General features: G+C 47.4%; 2 long non-coding RNA genes across 2 annotated transcripts; both read left to right on the top strand.

Annotated features, from left to right (window-relative positions):
* The first annotated feature begins 235 nt into the window (after positions 1-235).
* LOC127471627 (uncharacterized) lies at positions 236-2,852 on the top strand. Its single transcript, XR_007904708.1, has 3 exons — positions 236-368; positions 1,686-1,798; positions 2,715-2,852. It is a non-coding gene; the product is annotated as an uncharacterized LOC127471627 (long non-coding RNA).
* A 4,465-nt stretch (positions 2,853-7,317) lies between these two features.
* Positions 7,318-10,824, top strand: LOC127471630 (uncharacterized). Its single transcript, XR_007904712.1, has 3 exons — positions 7,318-7,403; positions 7,640-7,846; positions 10,683-10,824. It is a non-coding gene; the product is annotated as an uncharacterized LOC127471630 (long non-coding RNA).
* The last annotated feature ends 7,155 nt before the right edge of the window (positions 10,825-17,979 follow it).

Genomic DNA, 17,979 nt, shown 5'->3' with positions numbered 1-17,979 from the left:
CAGCTTTCAAAGGATGAATTGAAAACCAGTGGCTGTGACCCCCGGAGTCCTGTTTTCCAGGAAGGAGTTTCAGCAGCGGGATCTGTCTGCTCTCCAGTGGTAAATTACTCCCTCCTTGTTTATTAAACTCTCCCTGGGTAAACAGGAGAGTTGCAAAACAGAAGTGCATGTGTTTAATAAACAGTCCATGGGTGTTATAAACACATCACCAAGTGCCCCACGTGCTGCAGAGGGTGGGGAGAGCCCCAACAGGACCCTTGGCATCATTCATGACCACCCAGCCAGCCTGTTTCCTTGGATTTCCCACTCCTTGAAACCTCAGACAAGGATTCATCAAGACTTCACAAAGCAAACGTGGTTTCCGCCAGGTGAGTGCCCGTGGGTGCCAAATAATTTAGGGGTTTCTCTGGGAGATATTTGTGCTGCTGAAAAGAACTTGCCCCACAATCAATGGGGCTTGTTTTCCCTGATGCAGAACAGTTGGCTGCTTTTAAGAAGTCCATGTGTTTTCCAAGAAAAAATGAATGACTCCAGGTGTCACTCTCAAATTAAATTAAAATTTGTCTTTCCTAAGCAAGGGTGGGCGATGGGTGAAGCCTCTGGTCCTTCTCCCAACACCTCTCACTGTACCTGTGTGAGGTTTTTTCCCTCACCTGAGCAAAGTCTGGATAAAATTTCATTCCTAGGAACGGAGTGTGGAATGCAGCTGCCCCAGGCTGGGGTTTGGTGGCCCTGGCACACGTGGCTGTGCCGTGAGCAGGCGTTGGGAGCAGAAGGTGCAGCACAGACAGGGATGTGACCACCTGACCACAGCCCCAGGGGAGCTCCCCTGCTCCTGCAGGAGCTGCCAGGGGAGTATTAATGACCACGGGCTCTGACACCCCATTTTACATCTCATCTGAGTACACAGAGTGCAAAAGTAATTTAATTCAGGCGTCGCAATTAAGGAAACAATTATCTCCCGTGTCTTGGGCTGATCTCCAGGTCATCTCAGCATTATCCCTTCTGATCTCATTATAAATTTAAAATATGTAATAAATTGGCTCTTAATTCCATGGGAAAGGTCAAGCTTGCTTTCTACAAGAGACAGGGGTGTATTCAATGGGAAGATCTCAAGGACAGGGGAAACATTTGTTCATGACTAAGGGAATGAGCACCAGCTACCTCCTGAGGAGTGTTGGGAAGGACTTCTGCACGTGCACCACCTTCCCAAGGGCAAATCCTGCCTGGAGACACTTTCCCAAGAGGAAAGATCTGACCCAGGGGCAACTAAATGTTGGTGTTTCATCAGAAGTGACTCTTGGGGGATCCAGAACAGGGGGAGCCTCACTGTGTACAGGGAGCAAAGGGGTGACTTGAGACTCAGGGAACTTCAGCACTTCATTCCCTGGGACATTTTTGACAACCTGCTTCAGAAAGTGAGTTAGCAGGTCATGTTGTGGTCAACAGGCCATTTTAAAGTTAATAAAAGTCTTGACAAGTGCAGTAAGATCCATTGCACTAAGCTGAGCTTCGTTGACCTACCCCTGTTAAGTTCTGGCTTATGTAGGTTTTGATTTAGTTTTTTTAGAGATTTATATCATTATACCAAAAAACCAAAAAAAACCCAACAAAACAAACAAACAAACAAAAGACAGCTTAGTATAAATAATGAACAACTCTATGACTTTGGTTTACTGTCTCAGATATATAATTACAGCAAAACTGTCCAGTGCTGGCCATGGATGCTGGAGGCTGTGGCACCACCAGTGACATCTGCAACCCCAACCCTGCAGTGGGATTGCTGGGCATGAACCAGGTGAGCTGGACTTGCTTCCCTAAGTGGGGAATGTAGAGCACAGACTGTGGCTGCCCCATCCCTGGGAGTGTCCAAGGCCAGGTTGGACAGGGCTTGGAGCAACCTGGGCTGGTGGAAGGTGTCCCTGCCCATGGCAGGGGTGGCACTGGATGGGCTTTAAGGTCCCTTCCAACCCAAACCATTCCACAATTGGTAGATTGATCAATAATTGTATCAATTACATTTCTCAGGGTGGGATGTTGACACTTAGTCAAAGCTCTGAGGTTGATAAAATGACCTATAGGGCTTGGTGGCTGATGGTTTCCCTCCCTCTGCTTTCCAGACAAAGCATATTATGAAGAAAAAGCCAGCCAATAGAGACTGCTGTCTCTCTGGTTCATTCCTGCAAATGGAACTAGTTAAATAATAAATCCCACTGATCAAGGTTTTCATATAAGCATAGAAACTCTTTGAAGTGTAAAAGGTGCTGCTAAAATGCTGCATTTGTGTAACTTAAGTAAACCTCAATTTAAAAGAAAGAAGATGAGAATTTTTATCTTTTATTGGTTATTCTATTCACTTCTGGTCTATGTGCTTTCCAGGAGGTAAAAAATAATTCAAAACTGGACTTACAGCAGAATTCTCCATTCAAACTGTTTAATATACATTGCCTGGCAGTGCAGAGGACACATAATTATGTAGGTCTATCTTTTCTGCAGGAATGTATTATTTAGATGCATGTTTTAAAAGCTCTGAGCACACAAAGTCCTGGCTGGGGTGAGAGGAGCCTCCAGACCTTCCCAGAGCATCTCTTGCAGCATCACTCTTTTAAAAGTGGGATTTGTTTTCCACCTCAGGCCATGAACCTATTTAATTTCCATAGAACTTCTTTCTTCTCATTCTGAACACAATTAATTTCATTTTGTTTTTTTAACAGACTTGTTGCCTCGTTCTTACTTTAAAGCCCTCGTTGACTCCAGCCTGGTGGTTCTCAGGTGAATTTAGTGCTGTGTTTGTGCTGGAAATGCCACCACCTCCAATTCCTTCCCTCTCCAGTGGATAAATAGAAACGTTGGCAGTAAGAAGGTGAGAGAGCTCTGACATTTGGCCATAAAGCCCCGTTATTGTTTATAACCATGGCCCTGCACTGAAATGCCACAGGAAAACGAGAGCAATGGTGAGTAACAAATATTAGATCACTCTGACAGGGGAGTGTCTGCTCTGCCTCGGGTCTGCTCACCCAGCCAAAGTTACCTGTGAGGAAATCAGGTTTTATGAACCCTCTGCACTCCTCCACAGCACAGCCCTGATTTAAAGGGTTCCTTTTTTCTGTCTCACAACACAATCCTGCTTCCCTGGCATGATGTGCTGGCCAGGACTGGAATTCTGTGGCTCCTGGGCACAGAGAAGGGGTTTTTAATAACTTGGTAGTTCTCCTCAGTTATCCACCCACGAAACACATTGAAGCCACTTCTTTGTCCCACAGAACTGAGCAATGGAGAGAAGGTCCTGCCATCAATCAAAGCAGTCACAGTGTCTCTTGGTGGGCTCTGGATTTCTGCAATCCACAGTTTTTGGTTGGGTTCTGCAGGCAAATGGAAAGTTCAGTCTCGTGGTGCCAAACCATTGGGCACCAAACCCGAGGAATTGGGCAGTGAAACAGCACCTCAGAGAGGGCTTTTTTCACACCATCTGTTCTCCTTGCTCTGCTGACAAGCGTGTTCCAGGGCTTGCCCAGAGGAGGGCAGCAGGAGCCCTCGGACCCAGCCCGGTGATGGATGAAGTTCTGCTTTGCTGGCATTGTTTCAGTGGTTTCAGAGCATGTTTGGGTGGTCTCCTGACTCCCACAGGTGTAATGTGTTGATGGTTGGTTGCCTGCTCCTCGTGGCTCAGCCCCTGGTCGGAGTGAAGGGTCTCCACCAGAGCCAGGGCACCTTCCCCAGAGTGGCAAATGCAGAAGTCCAGGTGATTTCTGTCCTCTTCCAAAATGCTCTGTGACACATCTAAACAGAGTCCCGTCTCTTTGTTTTTTTTTTCAAGGGCACATGTAAAGAATTCCTGGAAAGGCTTTTCCTGCAGGATCTGAGCAGCTGTTTGCCCAGGGTTGGAGTTGGCTGTGTTTGGTCACTGGATGGATGGTGCCACCTCCGTAAAACCTCGCCCTGCTCCCTCCCACAGTTAATTCCCACCTTTCTGAGCTGCAGTTTCCCCCTGGATTTTTTCTGAGGGTGTTTGTTGGGCATTACCTCAGGCATTTCCATCTGGATTTGAGGGACAAACTGGATGGAAACCACTCTTATCTTGTTTCTGATATCAATACAATTTTTAATGCCTAACCCCAAACTTTTCATCACTGTATATCCCACATGTAGCATGACCTGCCCTGCTAGACACTAATTAAGACTCCTTGTGTAGCAATTTGGCAGAGCAGCCTTGATGGACACCCGTTTAGTGAAGAGCTCCCCTGCTTTATTAACATTAATGAGTGATGGGAGACTCTTTGTGCCCTTTTACAAAGGTCGTGCTCAAATCATCACATTATCAGCCTTAATTACAGCAAGTTAATTTGTTGTTTGGCTGCCTCGAAGATGTTTGGGGAAACACATTCCGTGCTCCACAGATCATGGATTGGTGGTGATGCTCTTCCTGCTGCAGTGCTGGAGTCAGTGCAGCTGCCCAGGGGTGATGGGGAGAGGGACTGGGGAGGAATTGCTTTGCAGGGCCTTGCCAGCCCAATCCATTAGTGATTAGTGAATCCTTGTCCCCAGCTCCATGCTGTGTTTGTAATAATGATAATAATAATAATAACAATAATAATAATAATGGATTACACCACTGTACACTCTGTAGTTTTTACTGGCATTAATGTGTCCTTTGGTGATTCCTGCTGCTGCAGAAAGATGTTTCAGCCATTCTTTGTCCTGTCCAGCTAAATCATTCCCCATTTCAGTTCTGCTGTATGAGATGGTTCTGTGGCATCCCACACATTTTCCATGTTTTCTTGTCCCCTCAGGGTCCTGGCAAACAGCAGTGGGCACGCCATGGAAAGCCACAGACTCACAGAATGGTTTGGGTTGGAAAGACCTTAAAGCTCATCCCATTCCAGCAGCCCCTGCCATGGGCAGGTACACCTTCCACCAGCCCAGGTTGCTCCAAGCCCCATCCAACCTGGCCTTGGACACTCCCAGGGATCCAGGGACAACCACAGCTTCTTTGGGCAACCTGTGCCAGGGCCTCCCCACCCTCACAGGGAAGGATTTTTCCTAATATCCCATCTAAATCTACTCTCCTTCAGTTTGAAACCATTCCCACTTTTCCTTACACTGAGTGCTCTTGTAAATAGTCCCTCTCCATCACTCTTGTAGGCTCCCTTCAGGAAAATCCCAAGTCCAGCTCATCCTGGGAGCAGAAGAACCCACTGGTCCGTTTCTGGATGTGAGTTGAGTGGTTGTTTCTGAATTTCCTCCCTGGGTGGGAGGGAAGCTCTGCTGGAATTACATCCCTGTGGGGGATGACACTGATTCTGGTGCCTCCAGAGCCCCGTTCCCACAGCACAACCACCCCCCCAGGAGGATTTTTAAAGATTGTTCTTCCACTGAGGTGGGAGGAAGATGCACAGCTCCTCAGGCTGGGGAGGTGCCGGTGCCTTGCAGGGGCTGAGCCCCAAGGCTGGTGGCCACTGGCCAGCTCTGAGCATCCCTGCCGAGGGGAGGGAGGCAATCTCATCTCTGGATTGGCAGATGGAGCAGCCATCTCAGGCAAATCCAAGTGAAAATCCAGCCCTGCCACAAAGAAAAGCACAGGGGGCAAAATGTCCATGTGCTCTCCTCACCCTGTGCTCCCATCAGGTCGTGGCAGCAGCTCTTGGAGAAGTGACTGGAGGGTACAGAGAGCTCAGGCTTATCAAAGGTCGGTAAATCACGTTTATAGTCACTTTACATTCAGTATTTTCAAGTCCAAAAGGATCTTTGCACTAAATTAATTGGTAATAAATGGCAGATGTGTCGCTGCAGGTACAGGGCTGTGGCCTGGAGGGGGTTTTCCCTCCCTGTGGGTGTCAGGTAGGCAGGAGGATGGAAAGGTGAGACAAAAAGGACAACTGGCTCCTTTTTTCTCCCTGTTTTGGCAAGAAGTTCCCTACTCCTTGTACATATTCCAGGAGGGAGGATGAGTGCTGTAGTCAGATAAGTCGAATCACATTTTCTGGGGGGTTCTGGGGAGGCTGTAGCTCGTTATAATTATCCAGAGGACACAGCCAAATGTTTAAACACTGTGAGAGCCACCCTAACAGCCTGGAATAGCTGAGGATTGCTGGAGAGGGCAGGGGAAAGCGAGGCAACCTGCTGGGTCAGAGCTCTGCTCCAGGATGTCTCTGTGCTCCAAAAGCCCAGCATCTGCTGCAGCCCTTGGGGTTGGATGGTGGGAGTCCCCGGCCCTGGGCATTCCCTGCACCCTGGTACCTCTTCAGTCACCAGCATGGATGTTCTGCCACCAAGTGGAGCTGATAAACCCAACAGAAAGGAAAGGTGTATTGCCTGGGGTGTAATGATGCCCCACTAAGCTGATGAACACGTTCAGGGATGAGGTTTTGGCTCCTCTTGCTCCCTTCAGTCCCATAGCATTTGGTCCCTCTCGCTGGGCTGGGTTCTCTTGGCTGGCGTGGGAGAGAGGTCAGAAAATGAGCTGGCAACTTAAAAAAATGAAGCCATAAATAATGATAAAAGGTGATTTCAGGCTTGTTTTCATAACTGCGTGCCTGAATTTTGGAAAGGAATTTTATAGGCTTCATAAACCTTACTTAAAAGTGATTTTTGAAAATGCTTTCAAATAGTTACTGAGACTCATCTTCTGATAATCATGTCGGTGAAAAAGTGATAACCAGGAGAAATCTGCTGCTGTTTTCCTGTGCTCTGGGAAGGGTGTGGGGAGGAGGTGGAAGGGAGCCTTGTCTGTAGCCTCACAGGGAAAGCACAGAGGAGTCAGCAGGGTGATAACAAAAACAAAGGAACAGGGTTTGCATGCTGTGCAGGCTCTTATCTTCTCTCTTTCATGAAAAACAGAGAAAGAGCAGAGCAGAAAGGTTGCAGGCTTCACTAAGTCCTAATTATCCCTTGATTATGCCCACGGCAGGGATGAAGTTTTCAAAAGTACAGTTTCTGCAGCAGATCCAGCAATCTGGCTCTCTGGTCCCAGACCTGTTTCCATGCCCAGCCAAGCGGCCGTGGGATGTGTGGAGCCTGAAAAAACAGACTGTACCTAAAAGCTGCTCGGATTTATGCCACTGTATGTGCTGCAGGAAGGTTTTTTCACCTTCCTTTCCTTCCCTGCCCCAGGCAGGAAACCTGTTCGGTTCAGGCAGTGTGCATAATCCTGCATAATCCTGCGTGGTTATTTAGTCTGGGATAGAAAAGTCCTCATGATCTCTGTTTTTCTTCTTTCCTCCTCCTCCTTTCTTTAGCATTCAGGAATTGCAAGAGCTATTTAGAATGAAACCCAATGTGATTTAGAATAAACACCAACATTTCTGCAAGAGAACTAAGTGCTGAATTCCTCTTCTTTTTCTCCAGGTACTTCAATTCTCTGGGAGTAAGAGCCCGAGGAAGGCAGAAGGAGGGAGACGTCCCATGTAAGCACATCCCCACGGTCTATAAAAGGGATGTTTTGTGGGTTTGAGTGTCTTCAGTCTGCTCTGTGAGGTTCAGCTGCCCCAAATGTTCCATGTTTGCAGTGATGTGGATTTGGGAAGGAAGGGGGGGTGAGCGATGGGCTGTGCTCGGGCAGCTGAGGGGGGACTGATTTCCCTGAGCTCTCCCCTGGAGCTGTTGGATTTCTTGCTTCATGGTCCTTATTTCCACTTCTCAGGCAAAACTCAGCTGAGACCGAGCCATCTTCTCCCACCCTTTCCAAAGATCAGCTGCTCAAGCAAGTGAAATAATCTTTCTTTGCACTAAAAAGAATATAAGAAGCAACTGGTCTATATGAATATGATTCCCCGGATTGCTCACAGAATGCAGCTCACTGAGGTGCATGTGCATCTTCTGTGCTCCCAGTGCCCACAACCTGACACTGGTAAGAAACATCTCATAAAAATAAGTGGCATATTGCATATTTCTTAGAGTAGGAATTGTATGGAATGGTGTGCTTGGTTCTGCACAGGTTGCACTGATAACTCCAGGACTGCTGGACATTATTTTCCTACTGCATTTATTTCTTGCTTTGTTAGGCAGCGTAATTTCATGTGATTCCTGTGGCAGGAATAAGATAATATCAATTTTGGCAGCATCAGTTTGAGTGCTAATGGGAGCAGTGCTCTGTGCAAGGTTCCTAACGAGACTGGGTTTATTTACAGTTGGTGAGGATGGAAACAAACCGAAAAATCTCCTGGCTTGTTTTTCATAGAGTTAAGTAAATACATTAAGTGCACACATAAAAGCAATAAACATGTACAAATACAGTTACCACACTGAATAAATAGGTATTGTCTCCATACATGAACTCCTTAGGATGTCCAGGGAGGGTAGTGAGCTACTCAAGGAGCATCAGTGCAAATAATGCAAGTATTATATTAGTGAAAATAATTACAAGGGCAGGCAGTGACAGGACAAGGGGGAATGGCTTCAAACTGAAGGAGAGTAGATTTAGATGGGATATTAGGAAAAATTCTTTCCTGTGAGGGTGGGGAGGCCCTGGCACAGGATGCCCAGAGAAGCTGTGGCTGTCCCTGGATCCCTGGGAGTGTCCAAGGCCAGGTTAGATGGGGCTTGGAGCAACCTGGGCTAGTGGAAGGTGTCCCTGCCCATGGCAGGGAGTGGAATGGCATGGGCTTTAAGGTCCCTCCCAAACCAAACCATTCCATGGTTCTGTGACATCCCTGTCATGGGAAGGAATTCTTTGGGAAGGTAAACTTGGAAAGAATCCTGATTTCTGGTGCAGAGGGGGGTGTGTTGGCAGGATTCATCTCCCAGCCTCCCGTGGGTGCTGTGCCTCTGCCCTGCACCCTCCGGAGAGCAGGACTGGGGAGGACACCGTGGGGACACGGTGACCGAGGCACTGCCGGTAACATCCCGGAGACTCGACAGGGGTCAGGACCAGCCGGCTCCGATGCCAGCGCTGGGGAGTGACCCCGTGCACCCCGCGGGCTGGCAGCTGGGCCGGCCCAGCACGGCACCGCTCCGGGAGCCCGTCCCATGGCAGCACCCCATGGCAGCCCGTCCGACCCGGCACAGCCAGCCCGTCCCTCCGAGCTCGGGCTGTGAAGGGCCGGGAGCGCTGCAGCTCCGGGGCTGCCTGGAGAGGGAGGCACAGCCCCGGGAACGGCACAGCCTTCCCAGGGCACGGAGTGTGCCGAGCTGGAAGGGACCCACAAGGACCATCCAGTCCAACTCCTGGCCCTGCACAGGACCCTCCCCAAGGGTCCCACCCTGTGCCCCAGAGGATCAGCCAAACCCTCCTGCAGCTCTGGCAGCCTTGGGGCTGTGCCCACTGCCCTGGGGAGCCTGGGCAGTGCCAACCACCCTCTGGGGGAAGAACCTTTCCCTGAGATCCAACCTGAGCCTGCCCTGGCACAGCCCCAGCCCTTCCCTGGGTGCTGTCCCTGGTCCCCCCAGAGCAGAACTCAGTCCCTACCCCTCCTCTGCCCCTGCCCAGGAAGCTGGAATTGCAGTGAGGTCTCACTCTTCTCCAGGCTGAACAGACCAAGACACCTCAAATCTCTGGAATGAGTTCTGTTTGGCAAAAAATGCCTGTTCTGGGTGCCCACTTAAGAGTGTGTTGCAGCATCCCCTCCCTCTGCCCCAGCCCTCTGTCCTGTCTCAAGGATTCCATATTATTCAGGCTGATACCAGCAAGTTTCCCTCTATCTAGGTAGAACAGTTGCTGGAATTGTAGAACTTGTCCCCTTTTCACAGCCCTCTTCTTCGGGGTGGCCAATTACAACCAGTTCAACCATTTTTAGGTTGTTCAGAATTGTAGCAGCAAGGCTGTTACTGAGGAATGTCCTTCCTCCAGCTTTGCCTCCAGTGTCACAGCTACACCACAGCAAGAGGGAATTCTATGGGATTCATGGACAGCAAGATGAGGTTTGTGAGAGCACCTCGATGGAAAACTGTGCTCTCTATTTGGTTGTGTCTCGATGGTCCTTTAATAATGAGAGGATAATAAAGAGTTCTACGTGGAGAAGGAATAGAAATGGAACACAGTTTTGAGCAGTTAAGATGACTTGAAAATAAATAAATAAATTGTTGAGATCAAAACATTTTTGCTTAGTACTTAGGAATTTCATTTTTTTCTGTAGCTAATGGTGTTTGCAATGGAGTGCTTTGCTGGATAATTTTTAATTAGAAGTCAGGAAAGGGATTCAAGCTCCAAAACTATCATATGTTTATGCTCATCCATTTTCTCGAGTCTTTCTGGAGATAATGAGTCCTGCCTCCCTTCCTCACTGTCAAGTTTGAGTTCGACCTTTTTGCTTGTAAATAGATTAGAAAAAATTAATCCCAGGCTGTAACAAGGTCTTTCATTATGTCATGGGGAAGGTTATTTATGCTTTTAAAACTTGTTCCAACCTAATAGGTGTGAAAGAAAGAACACTTAAGCTCTCTACTGCTGACAGGAATATTATATTTGAGGAAGAAAAGTCATGGTGGATTCGTCTTGCTGATGTTATTTGAGATGAATATCAGCACCACGAGAATAAACTGGAAGATATATCTTTAAAGATAAAGGAAGTGGGTTTTACACTGGCACAGGTCAAATGGAATTACAACTGCACACAACTGAGGATGAGGAAAAGTGGGGAATTGGGAGAGAAGTTTTCTTCCTAACCTGTTCCTGCACCTGATGTAACCAGCTGGGAGATGTCTGTGTGCAGCAGTTTCTGTTTCTTGGGCTATTTGCCCCAAAATAGGTTAAAGAAGCTTTCTAGTCTCAGCTGATGGAAGGTGATTAAAGCTGAAGGTGGAAGATGTGCTGCTGGCCCGTCCCTCTGCAGGAAGCAGTGCTGTGATGGGCACAGGAGAGCAGGGACAGCCCCACGGCCACGGGATCGCTGCCACCGCCACCCCGGTGAGTTCTCTGCTTCTCCAAGTCTTCAAGGGAAGCCCGAGGAGCTGATGGAGGGGCAGGCAATGTGAGGGGGTGGGGGCTCCAGGGCTCTGCTGGACACTGAGGATGCTGTTTGAGCCCCCCATGGGGGTCCCCGTGCAGAGGGGTTTGTCCCTGCACAGCCACATCTCTGGCTGTCCCAGCTCTACACAAACGCTATGAGAACACACAGTAAAAATTCCTTTATAAAGGGATGATCTCACAGACAGCTTTGCCTTTAATTGCTGTTAAAATGTAAAGATGCTGATGCTCAGGTGAAGAATACTGATTTTTTTCCTTGCATCATCGTGGGATTTGCTCTAATAATGTCAAAATCCGTGCAAGTGGAAGGAAAAATCTGCCTTCGTTTTCTTGGCTTTGTTCTTGTTCAGTTGCCCTGCAATCTGTGCTCAGCTCCTCAGCAAGGCTGTGGTCCCTGGGACCTGGGGAGAGTGAAGGGTTTGGAAACTTAGATAAAAGGCAATAATGGCTCGACCAGAAGGATATAGAGTGGGGGAAAATGTTTCTGTGTGTTTGGGAAAAGGGAGTACAAACCTTTTTGAGAGGATACCGTGCCCCGAGTGTGGAGCACCAGCTGTTTGTCCCTGGATTCTGCAATTCAAATCTGGCTGCAGAGGCAAAATGAACTGCTGGTCTCACCTCTGCTAAAGCAGTTTAAAAAAGTTGATAAGCACAATTGTTGCCCCAGGGCAGGGTGAAGAAGGGCTGAGAAGAGTTGAAGAATTAGTGACATGTGAAAAACCCAAAGCCTGGGTAAGCCTGGCTTGGTTTGGTCATTGCAACTTCCACCAGCACTTCTTGTTTCCTTCATAATAGTTCTTTTAAAAAACATTGTCCCAAACTGTCCCCCAGAAAGAGACTAGAAAGGCTCCCTTAACATAAATGTGATCCATTTGGGGTAGCCCCCAAATTCTCAGTAAAAGCCACCAGTGACCAATGCCCACCCAGATGGCCTATTTAACCCTCTTTGTTTTGATCTACCTGAGGGAGGCTGCAAAATGCCTTTGGAAAGGTGAAGTCTCTGTTCACTCTAATTGTTTAGTGTGTTTTAAATTAGTGGAAAACTGTGCCTGTCACAACTCCTGCTTTGGTGATGAGCTTTGTGTGCTTTGCTGTGGCTTAGTAATCTGCCAAGGGAGAGACAAAATATTAGCCCAGCTTTAGTTGGGATAAGAAAGGCATTTTCCTCTTAACTGAGTTGTTTAGGCATTGCTTTAATTATAATGAGCAAACTGAGGGCGCTTCTATTAATATAATTGATGTTACCAAATGGAATTGATAGTTGCTGAGGCAGTAATAAAAAGTGGCTTATGATAACTAGATGATACTGTATGATCTTTAAGATGATATTAGATGATCTTTAAGGTCCCTTCCAACCCAAACCATTCTATGATTCCACAGCCATTAAATGATTTGCTGACATTTTATAGGCATCCCACACTCTGAATAACTGAGATGTGCATGTGCAGGCCTCGGAAATGAATGAACCCAGTGGAAGTTGAGGCTCCCAGGACAGGCTGGCTGCTGGCATCGAGCTGTGTTTCTCACAACTCAGACAAACATTTTGGCTCACAACTCTGCTCAGGTGTCTTCACTACCCTGGTAGCCATGGAAAATGAGGCAGAAGTAGAGTTCTAGCCCCAGGAAAAAGCCTGAGGGGGTGGCTAAGCCCAGACTTGAGCCCACCTGAGCTCTACCCGAAGTCCTGCCCGTCCTCTCCTCCTGTTCTCCTTGCTCCACACTGCAGCTCGGCAGCTGGGTTATATTTATACCCAGATAACTTGCTTCATTACGAAATTTCTTTCCTGGCAGGGGATGCAATCTATCATTAAATCAAAATCTGTCTGGAAACAGAACAGAGACTCGAACTTCAAAGCTTGCCACTGTTTTCTGTGGAGCTCTTCTTGCTGGTTGCCTGGGAGGCTTATTTGAAATTATGCATGGAGACGGGCAGGGAGGAATGAGCTCCAAAGCCGTCATAATGATGCCCTCGAGTGGGCGAGACTTGGAAATGGCCCGGGGGGCAGGAGGCAGAGGCAGCTCCATCCCTGCACCTCCAGCACACCCAGCACCTCTAACCAGAGAGAACCAAACACCCCAGGAGGCCAAATCCCCCCGGGATGGTCCAAATACTCTGTGGGCACTTCCCACCCCCTCTGCCTACAGACCAGCCAGCCCTTGTTTTAGATCTGCTTTCCATATCATCTCTCCTGCTCGTTGTAGAAGGCTGGTGGGCACAAAGATGACAAAATCCTGTCTGACACAGTGCCCTTTACAGCCCTGTGCCAAAAAAAGATCCTTGCTTTATTACTACAGCCTGGAATCTCAGCCACGCTGTGCTTAAAAAAAAATACTTTAAAAGGCCATTTTGCCTTAAAAACTTGTCACTTTTTAAAGCTTTACAAAGCCAGGTCTGTGCGTTTTGGTTCATGTAGTCATGGTGCATCCAAATGGAAGGTAATTCAATCTCAGGCAGAGAGTTTTCCAGTCTGGGAGAATTCAGTGCTTTGGAATACACAGCTACAAACCCCATCAGGTGGGTCTCGGGCCAGGAGTGTTAATTCTGAGCAAGTTTTAAGCAGAGAGGAAGTATCTGCTGAGTGCTACAAACAGCAAAGACTTGTTCTCTGGGGTGACAGGGCTCTGCTGCCAGGAGCTGGTCCTGATGTGCTCGTGGGTGTGTTTGTGATGAGATAATGCTCTGAACTGGTGGGATTTGTTGGTGGAGTGTGTTGGTTCACTGGATGTGAAGGAGAGACTTCACGTGGCTCGGTGGGAGCTCAGAGACGAGTGGTTGGTTAAAGGTACCCGTCGGTTCCTCTCCCTGCTGGGGAGCCTGGGAAGCTCTGCAGAAAAACAGCTCCAGGTTTTGTTGCTGGGGAATTTATCTCCAGCTCCCTCGCTCAGGGCCGGCGGTACCAGGGGACATTTGGCAGCTGAAGTGCTTTGGATGCCGCTTTTGTCCTTTTCAATTTGCTGTAATAGCAGCGACGTGAGAGGAGATGTTCAGGACTGGATACTTTCAAGGTTGTCCCATTTTTTAAAAGAACATTATTACTGCACAGAACAGCTCCTGTTTGGGGACCAGGACTGGACTCAACTCTGAAAAACTGCCCAGTATCTCCCAGATATAAAAGCACCACAGGTCCCTGCCATGTTTTGGTCCAGCCCAGGCTGTGCAATCTCCCTGTGGAAGGGAAATGCTGTGAAACATGGGCTTGCTAATGCAACCCAAGCCTTCTCCACACCTGTGTTTTACAGTCCCAAATACAGCCTGTGCTGCTGGATCTTATGGATCATAGCACAGGGCACAGGTGGGTGCCTTTCCCTGGTGTTCTGCTCTCTCCTTGTGGGATTGGGGAACTGTTAACAGACACTGAGTGCCCATTAATTCAATGTGTGATTTAAAATGTGCTTTTTCACGTGTGCAAACCTTTCTGTGCAGTGCATTGTTAACTGCCTGCTGTAACTGTGTGGGTACATATTTAATTTGGTTTCTACAGAATCATGGAATACCCTGAGCTGGAAGGAACCCACAGGGTCCATGGAAGCGGTTCTGTGATTTCACTGGGAGTTTGTGTAGCTGATAAACATTGTGGAAAGAGGTTTCCTGGAGCACTGTGGGAAAAATGGAAGGTTGCTATCATATTTTCAGAGGCTGATACACAGTCAGACACCACTGTGATCTAATTAATGTCTACTTAATTAGGCTCAAGTGAAGGATTTCAGACCATGAAGTCCAGTGGAGGTGGAGTTGATAACAGTGGTATTTAGAACATCCAGAGTGAGTTTGCCCAGAAGGTTTTGCATGGCAGCTGAACCATTGCCTGCACAGATGCCCATCCCATCAGGCCCATCCAGCTCCCAGGGCTGCTTTTCCTGAGGGAGGGAGGGCAGAGATGTTGGAGAGGGCTGATGGCTCTGATGGAGCAGCAGCTCCCTGTGCACCCTTCAGTCTCAGCTCCTCCCAAAACCTGACTCAGCTCACTCCCAGCACTGCTCTGAGCCAGTCTCTGCTCTCCAGGGATAAGAAATGACTGGCCCCTGCAAACGATCCCAGTTGATCCATGAAACAATTCTCTGTTAATACTAAAGTTATAAGATATTTATTCACTCCTGGCTACTTGGGTTGTCCCCAAAGTTCACCTTGGGGGATTGTGCTCTCACTAAAAGTTTTGATAAAAAATTGAAATGCCCTTTTGTTGTCTTGCAAGTCATTAGGTTCACCTGACAAAAATGATTTTATACCTAACTCCACCTATTAATCAAAAAGGTCAGGACAATAAATAGGTTTTATCTTTTCTGCCAGAAACCTTTCTTCCCTGTGGTCTTTGGGGCTGAGTACAAGAGAAGGTGTAGACAAAAGAATAGGATCTCAAAGACTGGTTGATCAATGCCACAGAGACATGAATTATTGTTGAGAATTTAGGGGGGAGAAATAGAGTGCTTTGATGCCAGGGAGAGGGAATATTGCCTGAGTTTTCAACCTCCAGGCATTAGAGGGGAATGAAGTAGCTTCATTCATCTTAATAAATTTATGTCCAGCATCTGGTTCTGAATGAGATTGATTTTCCTTTTCTGGAGGTCTTTATATGTGAGAATATAGATATATAAAATATGTATATATATATATCCCCCATACCATTGCTTTAATAAACCTGACACTCCTGACTTTTTCCAGTGTATCTGGTTGCAAACTTGGGATCAAGATGGAGTTTTTGCTCCTGGGTTTTGCACGGATCATTCTGCTCACTGATGACTCCTGGAATCACGCCCTGTCTCAGAACTGGAGGGGCTGCTGGAGTCACTGGTTTCCAGCAGGGTTTGGCAGTGATGTGTTGCTGGGACATCTCACACATGTGCTAACATGGAATTGGTTTCCCTTGGGAATCTGCAGGTCCTACTTGTCCTGTGGGCTTTGTCCTTTGTTAATATTTTGCCCCTCTCCGGTGACCCCCTCCCTCCATTACCCCCGAATTTCTGGGAGGCTTTAGCAGTTTGGATATGCAGAATATCCAGTCACTGCTCCTACCCTGTGAGCAGTGTGAGCTGGAGGAAGGACAAGCTACTGCAAATGTCATGAGAAGAAAAAAACCCACAAGTGGCATTTACCTTTCTGATTATTCCCTCTCGTCCCCGGCGCCGGGCGTACGTTTCCATTACAGGACTGTGTGTGACAAAGAGGAGTTAGATTTGCACTGCAAATGAATTTTTAAGTATCCTCCTGCCCCTGCAGCCTCTCCAGGAGTGATGATGCTCCCAGCTCTCCGTGTCTGCCATCCCTGCATGGCCTGGAAACACGGGCACCACCTGCAGCCTCTCTGCTCTTCTCAAATGCCTCTCTAAATGTCACTCCCCTGCACCCTAAATCTTGAGGAATATCAGCAGAATCGAGGCCACCCATGTCTGAGGCAGATCTCCACATCCATCCCCAGGTTGTGTTTCCCATCCTTCCCCTGCCAGGATGACAAACCCAGTGCTGTGCACAGGGCTGGTCTCCAACCTGTAGTAACTTACTCAGCCCATAAAAATGGGGATACACACAGGTGTCTGATGGACACAGCACTGCTGTAGCTGTGCTCTGGTTGTCTGACAACAGCTTTTCTGCCATGAATGTTAAAACACCAGCTTGCAATGTGCTATTAAGGGAACAGATGGATATTTTGCCATGTGATGCAGCCTAGAAAACAGATTTGATTTAGTGCACCATGCTTGTCTGACTTTTAAACTTGTATTAAACAGGATTTCATAAAGGCAGACTCCACATCAAAATCTCAGCTAACGGGGCATGGGGATCCATTCTTTCCTTTCAAAGGGGCAGATGGGTATGAATATTTATTTACTTTGAGGGCTTTTTTTGGAGGGGGAAAAGGGCTTTGTTATGTGTTTTGATTTCACGGCACAATCAAGGAAATTAATACAATGTATAAAACAGTAATTAAAGCCATTAGATTTCTGAGCCCATACTGACACAGGAGATCTCCCCCACACAGAAAGCCGGTTCTTTTTCTTGCAGTGCTCCTGGCATTCAGCTGCTGAGATTATTATGTAATGTCAGTTCATGTCTCTTCAAAATGAATTTTGCAGATTTAACCACTCCTGCACTGTCTCGAGGCCCTCTGGCCTTACCAGCCTGGAGTAAAGTCTTCATGCTCTACACTAATCACCTGCCTTGTAAGAGCTCTGTCTAGACATGCCCCAATAATACCCCATTTACAGATGTTTGATGTGGGAAGGCCAGTGGGTTCTTGCATCAAGGCCTGATCCAGCTGGGTTGGGACAAATGGAGGGATTACTCCTGCCTTTGCCTGGAATGGCTCATTTAGGGGGTCTTTGGGAGGATCTTGTGGTTCCTGGGCTCATTTCAGACATGATGTGACAAATTCCTGTGTAGTTACAGAGGTAGTGCTAAAAGGGATTCAGACCCTGCTGAATATATGGTAAATATATGAAGATACACAGTATATATTTATTATCCAATATATTTGATATATATATGCATGAATTAGATGGCTTCCTAACAGGAGAAATGGTGTTTTAACAGTAATGGTGGGATCTGGAATCAGGCAGAATAGGGAATTATCAGTGTAAGAAAGGAGAGAGAGTTAAGATGAGATCCTTTATTCTTTTGGACAATATCACTTTGGGAAATGCACCATATGTGCTTTTTAATGTTGGAATGAAGTAGGAGAGAAGAGGAAGAGGAGATTGCCCTCGATTTGGAAAATCAGAGTGCACCAGCATGACCTGTTTCCGTGGCTGAGAACCTTCAGCCTACAAAGTTCTTGTTTAAAGACTTTATCTCACTGACCAGATGGTGCAATTTGTCTGGCACTGACATTTGGGAATATCTGCTGAATTTTGCATAAGGACAAGTGTTTTAATCATCCAGTGTCTTGCTGTGCTAATCTCATTTGTCTGCAGTGACCAACTCCTTTCTCATCCCTGGCAGTCGTGGAGCTGTAGTGTGTGGGCTTTTACACAACCACCTCCTCATCCCAGCTTTTTTATTGTCTGTCCCTTGGGAATTTCTCTGGCTTGGACTCCTCCTGTTGAGGTGGAGTGAAGTGCTATGGGAAATAAAGCAGATGTGTAGGAGC

The sequence above is a fragment of the Manacus candei genome, unplaced genomic scaffold (assembly GCF_025592945.1).
Source record: "Manacus candei isolate 608988 ecotype Guabito, Panama unplaced genomic scaffold, ASM2559294v1 h1tg000025l, whole genome shotgun sequence".
Lineage (NCBI taxonomy): Eukaryota > Metazoa > Chordata > Aves > Passeriformes > Pipridae > Manacus > Manacus candei.
The sequence above is the reverse complement of the archived record's forward strand: the minus strand, read 5'-3'. Positions and strand labels throughout refer to the sequence as shown.